The sequence below is a fragment of the Pinus tabuliformis genome, chromosome 7, assembly GCF_031772625.1.
Source record: "Pinus tabuliformis cultivar Carrire ecotype Pingquan chromosome 7, CPIR1, whole genome shotgun sequence".
Lineage (NCBI taxonomy): Eukaryota > Viridiplantae > Streptophyta > Pinopsida > Pinales > Pinaceae > Pinus > Pinus tabuliformis.
Window position 1 is genome coordinate 1,018,882,365 of NC_142293.1, and position 11,104 is coordinate 1,018,893,468.

Sequence of the window (11,104 nt, forward strand, 5' to 3'; positions counted from 1 at the left end):
TTCTTCGAGATAGCCCCCACCATCGATGACTATAGTAGCAAGCCTCCTCCCCGTTGGACCACGAGCGCATACACAATTGAAACAACAAGTGCCCCCCAACCCTCCCCATAGAGAAGCAACCTAGGAGTCCACCCGAACAACAACAACGATGGACGTCGATCGCATGACTGCCTGTGGCAGCCTCAATGCAAAGGAAGCAGAAGGAAACAAAACAACAAGACCAACCGAGCCCACAACCTCTCTTAGAAATGCCCCCCGACCCTCCACGCCATGCACCGAGGCCACCAAGGAGTCCACCCACCACAGCAGCAATGGTGGACCTCGATCACTTGACCGCCTGTGGCAACCACGATGCGAAGGCAAAGGAAGGAAGAAAATTCAAATCAAGACGGTCGCTACACAATACAAGGACACATATCCGAACAGGAGGAGGGATCGGGAAGCCCCGCACCCCACGCACCCTACGTACAGGAAACCTAGGGAATTTCCCACAGCTTTACCGACCGGACGATGAATAATTTTCCCCTACGGCCACCTCCACGCAAAGGAGGGAGGTCGAAGCGTTCCCTTGAAATCCTTCTTCCAAATAAGACCAACCAAGCCCACAACCTCTTCTTAGAAATGCCCCCCGACCCTCCACGCCACGCACCGAGGCCACCTAGGAGTCCACCCTGCAGCTGACGGTGGACCTCGATCACTTGACCGCTGCGGCAACCACGATGCGAAGGCAAAGGAAAGAAGCAAATGCAAATCAAGAGGGTCGCTACACAATACAAGGACACATATCCAAACAGGAGGAGGGATCGGGCAGCCCCGCACCCCACGCACCCTACGTACAGGCAACCTAGGAGATTTACCACAGCTTTACCGACTGGACGATGAATAATTTTCCCCCACGACCACCTCCACGCAAAGGAGGGAGGTCGAAGCGTTCCACCTAGAAATCCTTCTTCCAAATAAAACCAACCGAGCCCACAACCTCTTCTTAGAAATGCCCCCTGACCCTCCACGCCAGCACCGAGGCCACCTAGGAGTCACCCGCGCCAGCAGACGATGGACCTCGATCACTTGACCGCTGCGGAAACCACGATGTGAAGGCAAAGGAAGGAAGCAAATGCAAATCAAGAGGGTCGCTACACAATACAAGGACACATATCCAAACAGGAGGAGGGATCGCGCAGCCCCGCACCCCACGCACCCTACGTACAGGCAACCTAGGAGATTTCCCACAGCTTTACCGACCGGACGATGAATAATTTTCCCCTACGGCCACCTCCACGCAAAGGAGGGAGGTCAAAGCGTTCCACCTCGAAATCCTTCTTCCAAATAAGACCAACCGAGCCCACAACCTCTTCTTAGAAATGCCCCCCAACCCTCCACGCCACGCACCGAGGCCACCTAGGAGTCCACCCGCACCAGTTGACGGTGGGCCTCGATCACTTGACCGCCTGCGGCAAACCACGATGCGAAGGCAAAGGAAGGAAGCAAATGCAAATCAAGAGGGTTGCTACACAATACAAGGAAACATATCCGAATAGGAGGAGGGATCGGGCAGCTCCTGCACCCCACACACCCTATGTATAGGCAACCTAGGAGATTTCCCACAGCTTTACCGACCGGACGATGAATAATTTTCCCCTACGGCCACCTCCACGCAAAGGAGGGAGGTCGAAGCGTTCCACCTCGAAATCCTTCTTCCAAATAGCCCCCACCATTGATGACTATAGTAGCAAGCCTCCTCCCCATTGGACCACAAGCGCATACACAATTGAAACAACAAATGCCCATAAATGTTGTGACTTAACATTTCCAACCGCAAAAGCCTGCCACGCACGCAAGATGCAAGGGAAAAGCCGACCCCTCGATCAAACATATGGGCCAACACATCTATCAAAACCTCAAATCCAACGCAACCACGAACGATGTGCACTTTGAAAGGAATGCCAACCCTTGACTTTACAACAAGGAGAACAACACCTCACATCGCCCGATGGAAAAAGCAAGCAAGAGGGAGGGTAGGTGGTTTACAACCAAAACCCTTCCACGTCCCTCTTAAATGTATGCATCTCAACCGACAATGCCAACACGGAAAGAGTACAAGCACAAGACACCGCACCATAAACAGCTGAACAATGAAGAGGCTAGCCATCACAAGGAGCCACACCACAACAACCCATACAACTCCCAAAACTTGGAGCAGAAGGGGAATTGTTCACATATGCCTCCAAGGACAAGCATGGCCAACATTACCGCTCATGCACTACCGAGTGGGTATGGAGAGAAGATGAAAATCGGACACCCTACAAACGACCCAAGGCCATTCTTGAGGCAAACCCGAAAAACCAACTCAATTACCAACCCACCTTTCACACGAAAAGCAAAACCCTCCACACCAAATAGGGAGGAGGTGAACAATATAACGAGGAGCCAATTTCAATGGAGCCACAAATGGCTGCCCAGCCCAATCAAAATTCTCTATTCGCAACAACCGACGGGCACGATAGCGACATAGGCAACGAATTAGTTTTGGGGCTTCCATCTGGAACCCACAACAACAAAGGCTCAAAGGAGCGCCGAGAAAACTTTCAACATTCTTATCGTTGGGATGGGAAAGAGGGACGGGGATGAGCATGGCCCACATTACCGCTCATGTGCTACCGAGCGGGGATGGAGTGAAGATGAAAATCGGCCGCCCTTCAAATGACCCAAGGCCATCGTTCAGGCAAATCCGAAAACACAACTCGATCACCAACCCACCTTTCACACGGAAAGAAAACCTACCGCTGGTATCATCGGGAGGGGCACGAGGGGACCAGGACGAGCCAGGGAGCCACACCACAAAAGCCCATACAGCTCCAAGAACTTGGAGAGCGGAAGGGGAATTGTTCACATATGCCTCCCAGGCCGAGCTTGGCCAACATTACCACTCATGCGCTACCGAGTGGGGATGGATAGAAGACGAAAATCGGCCACCCTACAAACGACCCAAGGCCATTGTTCAGGCAAACCCGAAAATACAACTCGATCACCAACCCACCTTTCACATGGAAATAAAACCTATTGCTGGTATCATATGGAGCGGGCGCGCGGGACTAGGACGAGCCAGGGAGCCACACCACAACAGCCCATTACAGCTCCAAGAACTTGGAGAGTGGAAGGGGAATTGTTCACATATGCCTCCCAGGCCGAGCCTGGCCAACATTACCGCTCATGCGCTACCGAGTGGGGATGGAGAGAAGATGAAAATCGGCCGCCCTACAAATGACCCAAGGCCATCGTTTAGGCAAATCCGAAAACACAACTCAATCACCAACCCACCTTTCACACGGAAAGAAAACCTGTCGCTGGTATCATCTGGAGGGGCACGCGGGGACCAAGACGAGCCAGGGAGCCACACCACAACAGCCCAAACAGCTCCAAGAACTTGGAGAGCAGAAGGGAATTGTTCACATATGCCTCCCAAGCCGAGCGTGGCCAGCATTACCGCTCATGCGCTACTGAGTGGGGATGGAGAGAATATGAAAATCGGCGGCCCTGCAAATGACCCAAGGCCATCGTTCAGGCAAACGTGCAAACACAACTCAATTCCCAACCCACCTTTCACACGGAAAGGAAACCTGTCGCTGGTATCATCTGAAGGGGCACGCAGGGACCAAGACGAGGCAGGGAGCCATACCACAATAGCCCATACAGCTCCAAGAACTTGGATAGCGGAAGGGGAATTGTTCACATATGCCTCCCAGGCCGAGCCTGGCCAACATTACCACTCATGCTCTACCGAGTGGGGATGGAGAGAAGATGAAAAATCGCCCGCCCTACAAACGACCCAAGGCCATCGTTCAGGTAAACGCGAAAACACAACTCAATTACCAACCCACCTTTCACACGGAAAGGAAACCTGTCGCTGGTATCATCTGAAGGGGCACACCGGGACCAAGACAAAGCCAGGGAGCCACACCACAACAACCCATACAGCTCCAAGAACTTGGAGAGCGGAAGGGGAATTGTTCACATATGCCTCCCATGCCGAGCCTGGCTAATATTACCGCTCATGCGCTACCGAGTGGGGATGGAGAGAAGATGAAAATCGCCCGCCCTACAAACGACCCAAGGCCATCGTTCAGGAAACATGAAAACACAACTCAATTACCAACCCACCTTTCACACAGAAAGGAAACCTGTCACTGGTATCATCTGAAGGGGCACGCAGGGACCAAGACGAGCCAAGGAGCCACACAACAACAACCCATACAGCTCCAAGAACTTGGAGAGTGGAAGGGGAATTGTTCACATATTCCTCCTAGGCCGAGCCTGCCAAATTACAGCTCATGCGCTACCGAGTGGGGATGGAGAGAAGATGAAAATCGCCTGCCCTACAAACGACCCAAGGCCATCGTTCAATCAAACGCGAAAACACAACTCAATTACCAACCCACCTTTCACACGGAAAGGAAACCTGTCGCTGGTATCATCTGAAGGGGCACGCGGGGACCAAGACGAGCCAGGGAGCCACACCACAACAGCCCATACAACTCCAAGGACTTGGAGAGCGAAGGGGAATTGTTCACATATGCCTCCCAGGCCGAGCCTGGCCAAAATTAACGCTCATGCGCTACCGAGTGGGGATGGAGAGAAGATGAAAACCGCCCGCCCTACAAACGACCCAAGGCCATCGTTTAGGCAAACGTGAAAACACAACTCAATTACCAACCCACCTTTCACACGGAAAGGAAACTTGTCACTCGGATCATCTGGAATTTGAATGCGACCCCGCATGACCGAAACGAAGCAGCAAGGGAGAGCTAGCAACGGAGCAGCAAGAACATGCACAAAGCCAACCTCGGGTCACAACTTAGCATTTTTCATACGGGCTCATTGGCCCGTGCGCGCCCTCGCCCGAACGAATTTGCATGGGCACCCAAACGACCGAAATGAAGCCACAAGGGAGGGTCGGGCAAACGAGCTGCACGAACGTGCACAAAGCCAACCTTGGGTCACAACTTAGCATTTTTGATACGGGCTCATTCGCCCGTCACGCCCTCGCCCGAACGAACTGCCCGAACGAGTTCACATGGGCGCCCTCAAACGACCCGCCCGAACGATTTTGCATGGGCGCTCAAACGAACGAAATGAAGCCACAAGGAGAGCCGGGAAAACGAGCTGCACGAAAGTGCTCAAAGCCAACCTCAGGTCACAACTTAGCATTTTTGATATGGGCTCGTTCGCCCAGGCGCGCCCTCGCCCGAACGACCTGCCCGAACGAGTTCACACGGGCACCCTCAAACGACCCGCCCGAACGACCGAAATGAAGCGACAAGGGAGAGCCAGGAAAACGAGCTGCACGAACGTGCACAAAGCCAACCTCGGGTCACAACTTAGCATTTTTGATACGGGCTCATTCGCCCAGGCGCGCCCTCGCCCGAACGACCCGCCCGAACGAGTTCACACGGGCGCCCTCAAACGACCCGCCCGAACGACCGAAACGAAGCGACAAGGGAGAGCCAGGAAAACGAGCTGCACGAATGTGCACAAAGCCAACCTTGGGTCACAACTTAGCATTTTTGATACGGGCTCGTTCGCCCAGGCACGCCCTCGCCCGAACGACCCGCCCGAAGGCGTTCGCACCGGTGCCCTCAAACCACCCCCCGAACGACCGAAACGAAGCGACAAGGGAGAGCCGGGCAAACGAGCTGCACGAGCGTGCACAAAGCCAACCTCGGGTCACAACTTAGCATTTTTGATACGGGTGCACCCTCGCCTGAATGACCCGCATGAACGAGTTCACACAGGCGCCCTCAAACGACCCGCCCGAATGACCAAAACGAAGCGACAAGGGAGAGCCGGGCAAACGAGCTGCACGAACATGCATAAAGCCAACCTCGGGTCACAACTTAGCATTTTTGATACGGGCTCATTCGCCCGGGCGTGCCCTCGCCGGAACGACCCGCCTGAACAAGTTCACGTGGGTGCCCTAAAAACGCCCTGCCCGAACGACCCAAACAAAGCGACAAGGGAGAGCCGGGCAAACGAGCTACACGAACGTGCACAAAGCCAACCTCGGGTCACAACTTAGCATTTTTTATACGGGCTCATTCGCCCGGGCGCGCCCTAGCCCGAACGAGTTCACGCGGGCGCCCTAAAATGACCTGCCCGAAGGACCCAAACGAAGCAACAAGGGACAGCCTGGCAAAGGAGCTGCACGAACATGCCCAAAGCCAACCTCGGGTCACAACTTAGCATTTTTGATACGGGCTCGTTCGCCCAGGCGTGCCCTCCGCCCGAACGACCCGCCCGAACGAGTTCACGCGGGCGCCCTCAAACGACCCGGCCGAACGACCGAAACGAAGCGACAAGAGAGAGCCGGGAAAACGAGCTGCACGAACGTGCACAAAGCAAACCTCAGGTCACAACTTAGCATTTTTGATACGGGCGCGCCCTCGCCCGAACGACCCGCACGAACGAGTTCACACAGGCGCCCTCAAACGACCGCCCCAACGATCGAAACGAAGCAACAAGGGACATCCAGGAAACGAGCTGAACGAACATGCACAAAGCCAACCTCGGGTCACAACTTAGCATTTTTGATACGGGCTCAATCGCCCGGGCACGTCCTCGCGCGAACGAGTTCACGCAGACACCCTCAAACGACCCGCCCGAACGACCCAAACGAAGCAACAAGGGAGAGCGGGCAAACGAGCTGCACGAACATGCACAAAGCCAATGTCGGGTCACAACTTAGCATTTTTATACGGGCTCGTTCGCCCGGCGCGCCCTCGCTCGAACGACCCGCCGAACGAGTTCACGCGGGCGCCCTCAAACGACCCACCCGAACGACCCAAAAGAAGCGACAAGGGAGAGCCGGGCAAAACGAGCTGCACAACGTGCACAAAGCCAACCTCGGGTCACAATTAGAATTTTTGATAAGGGCTCGTTCACCCGGGCGTGCCCTCGCCCGAACGACCCACCCGAAACGAGTTCACGCGGGCGCCCTCAAACGACCCCCTGAACGACCCAAACGAAGCGACAAGGGAGAGTCGGGCAAACGAGCTGCACGAACGTGCACAAAGCCAACCTCGGGTCACAACTTAGAATTTTTTATACGGGCTCGTTCACCCGGGCGCGCCCTCGCCCGAACGACCCGCCCGAACGAGTTCACACGGGCGCCCTCAAACGACCTGCCCGAACGACCCAAACGAAGCGACAAGGGAGAGCAGGGCAAACGAGCTGCACGAACGTGCACAAAGCCAACCTCGGGTCACAACTTAGCATTTTTGATACGGGCTCGTTCGCGCCTGGGCGTGCCCTCGCCCAAATGACCCTCCCGAACGAGTTCACACTGGCACCCTCAAACGCCCCACCCGAACGATTTCGCATGGCGCCCAACGACCGAAACGAAGCGACAAGGGAGAGCCGGGCAAACGAGCAGAACGAACGTGCACAAAGACAACCTCGGGTCACAACTTAGCATTTTTGATACGGGCTCGTTCGCCCGGGCGCGCCCTCGCCCGAACGACCCGCCCGAACGAGTTCACACGGGCGCCCTCAAACGACCCGCCCGAATGATTTTGCATGGGCGCCCGAACGACCGAAACAAACTGACAAGGGAGAGCCAGGAAACAAGCTACACGAACGTGCACAAAGCGAACCTCGGGTCACAACTTAGCATTTTGATACAGGCTCGTTCGCTCCGGTGCGTGCCCTCGCCCGAACGACCCTCCCAAACCGAGTTCACACGGCGCCCACAATCGACCCGCCCGAACGATTTTGCATGGCGCCCGAACGACCAAAACGAACCGACAAGGGAGAGGCGGGCAAACGAGCTGCATGAACGTGCACAAAGCCAACCTTGGGTCACAACTTAGCATTTTTCATACGCCCTCGCCTGAACGACCCAACCGAACGAGCTCACACGGTGCCCTCAAACGACCCACCCCGAACGAGTTTCAAACGGGCGCCCTCAAACGCCTGCCCGAATGATTTTGCATGGGTTTCCGAAGACCCGAAACGAACCGACAAGGAGAGCCGGGCAACGAGCTGCAACGAAGGTGCACAAAGCCAACCTTGGGTCACAACTTAGCATTTTTGATATGGCCCCTCGCCCGAACGACCCGCCGAACGAGTTCACACCGGCGCGCCTCAAACAACACGCCCGATGACCCACCCGAACGACCCGCTCGAACGAGTTCACACAGCACCCTCAAACGACCCGCCCGAACGAGTTTCACACGGGGCGCCTCAAATGACCCGCCCGAAGAGTTCACATGGGCGCCCTCAAACGACCCGCCCAAACGATTTTTCATGGGCGCCTGAACGACCGAAACGAACCGACAAGGGAGAGCCGAACAAACGAGCTGCACGAACGTGCACAGAGCCAACCTCGGGTCACAACTTAGCATTTTTGATACGGCCCTTCGCCCGCACGACCCGCCCGAACGAGTTCACACAGGCGCCCTCAAACGACCCGCCCGAACGACCCACCCAAACGACCTGCCCGAACGAGCTCACATGGGCACCCTCAAACGACCCGCCCAACGACCCACCTGAACGAGCTCACACGGCACCCTCAAACGACCCGCCCGAACGAGTTCACATGGGCGCCCTCAAACGACCCGCCCGAACGATTTGCATGGGCGCCCAAATGACCGAAACGAACCGACAAGGAGAGCCGGCAAACGAGCTGCACGAAGGTGCACAAAGCCAACCTCGAGTCACACATAGCATTTTTGATACGGCCCTCACCCGAATGACCCGCCAAACGAGTTCACACGGGCGCCCTCAAATGACCTGCCCGAATGACCGACCACCCGAACGAGTTCACACGGGTGCCCTCAAACGACCCGCCCGAACGATTCACACGTGCCCTCAAACGACCCCCCAAACAAACCCACCCGAACGAGTTCACACGGGCGCCCTCAAACGACCCGCACGAACGATTTTTCATGGGCGCCCGAACGACCGAAAAGAACCGACAAGGGAGAGCCGGGCAAACGAGCTACACGAATGTGCACAAAGCCAACTCGGGTCACAACATAGCATTTTTGATACTGCCCTCCGCATGAACGACCCGCCCGAATGAGTTCACAACGGGCGCCCTCAAACGACCCACCCCGAACGACCCACCCGAACAACCCACCTGAACGGGCTCACAAGGGCGCCCTCAAACGACCCGCCCGAACGACCCACCCGAACGACCCGCTCGAACGATTTTTCATGGGCGCCGAACGACCGAAACAAATCGACAAGGGAGAGTTGGGCAAAACGAGCTGCACGAACGTGCACAAAGCCAACCTCGGTCACAACTTAGCATTTTCTATAGGGCCCTCGCCCGAACGAGCTCACACGGGCACCCTCAAACAAATGACCCGCCGCCGAACGAGTTCACATGGGCGCCCTAAAACGACCCGCCCGAACGATTTTGCATGGGCGCCTGAACGACCGAAACGTACTGACAAGGGAGAGCCGGGCAAACGAGCTGCACGAACGTGCACAAAGCCAACCTCAAGTCACAACTAGCATTTTTGATATGGCCCTCGCCCGAACGACCCACCCGAATGACTTCACAGGGGCGCCCTCAAACGACCCGCCCGAACGAGTTCACACGGGCGCCCTCAAACGACCCTTCCGAACGAGTTCACACACGGCGCCCTCAAAACGACCCGCCCGAACGACACCACCCGAACGAGTTCACATGGGTGACCTCAAACGACCCGCCCGAACGACCCCCCGAACGACCTGCCCAAACGAGTTCACACGGTCGCCCTCAAATGACCTGCCCAACGATTTTTCATGTCCGCCCGAACGACCGAAACAAACGACAAGGGAGAGCCGGGCAAACGAGCTGCACGAACGTGCACAAAGCCAACCTCGGGTCACAACTGAGCATTTTTGATACGCCTTCATCCGAACGACCCACTCGAACGAGTTCACACGTGCGCCCTAAAACGACCCTCCCGAACGACCCACCCGAACAACCCGCCCGAACAAGTTCACACGGCCGCCCTCAAACAACCCGCCCGAACAAGTTCACACGGGCGCCCTCAACAACCCGCCCTAACGATTTTCATGGCGCCTGAACGATCGAAACGAACCGACAAGGGAGAGCCGGGCAACGAGCTGCACGAAGGTGCACAAAGCCAACCTCAGGTCACAACTTAGCATTTTGATACAACCCTCGCCCGAACGACCTGCCGAAAGAGTTCACACGCGCCTCAAATGACCCGCCCAAACGACCCACCTGAATGACCCGCGCCGAACGAGTTCACACGGGTGCCCTCAAATGACCCCAGCCCGAACGAGTTCACACGGGCGACCTCAAACGACCCGCCCGAACGAGTTTCACACTGGCGCTCCTCAAACGACCACCCGCCCCCTACAGACCCACCTCGAACGACCCGCCCGAACGAGTTCACACGGGCGCCCTCAAATGACCCGCCCAAACGATTTTTCATGGCGCCCGAAGGACCGAAACAAATCGACAAGGGAGAGCCGGGCAAACGAGCTGCACGAATGTGCACAAAGCCAACCTCGGGTCACAACTTAGCATTTTTGATACGGCCCTCGCCCGAACGACCCGCCCCCCGAACGATTCACAACGGGCGCCCTCAAACTACCCGCCCGAACGACCCACCCGAACGACCCCGCCCGAACGACCCGCTCGCCCGAACGAGCTCACATACGGGTGCCCTCAAATGACCCTCCTAAACGACCTACCCGAACGACCCGCTCGAACGAGTTCACAACGGGCACCCTCAAACGACCCTCCCTGTAATGCCCTTGATCTCGGGCATGTGTGCACAATGGGTGGGCGCCCCGTGCACGAACGACGGGCGCGTTTTGGCACGACGACGGGTAGTGCGAAGCCGAGTCTGCGATACCTCCCTCCGACACTTGGGCGACCCGTGCACAACGGACGGGCGACCCGGGCGGCGACACCGTGCATGGTGAACTGGCAGATAGGCATAACGAGCCGAGCTGTGGGTGCGGTCACCAAGCTGGTGAGTGAGTCACCGGCGATTTGGGTAAGCGGGCACGGTGCAGTGGATGGGCGAGATGGTGTGGCAGAACGACGAACTGGTGCGGCAGCATACGTGGGCGAGCATGTTTA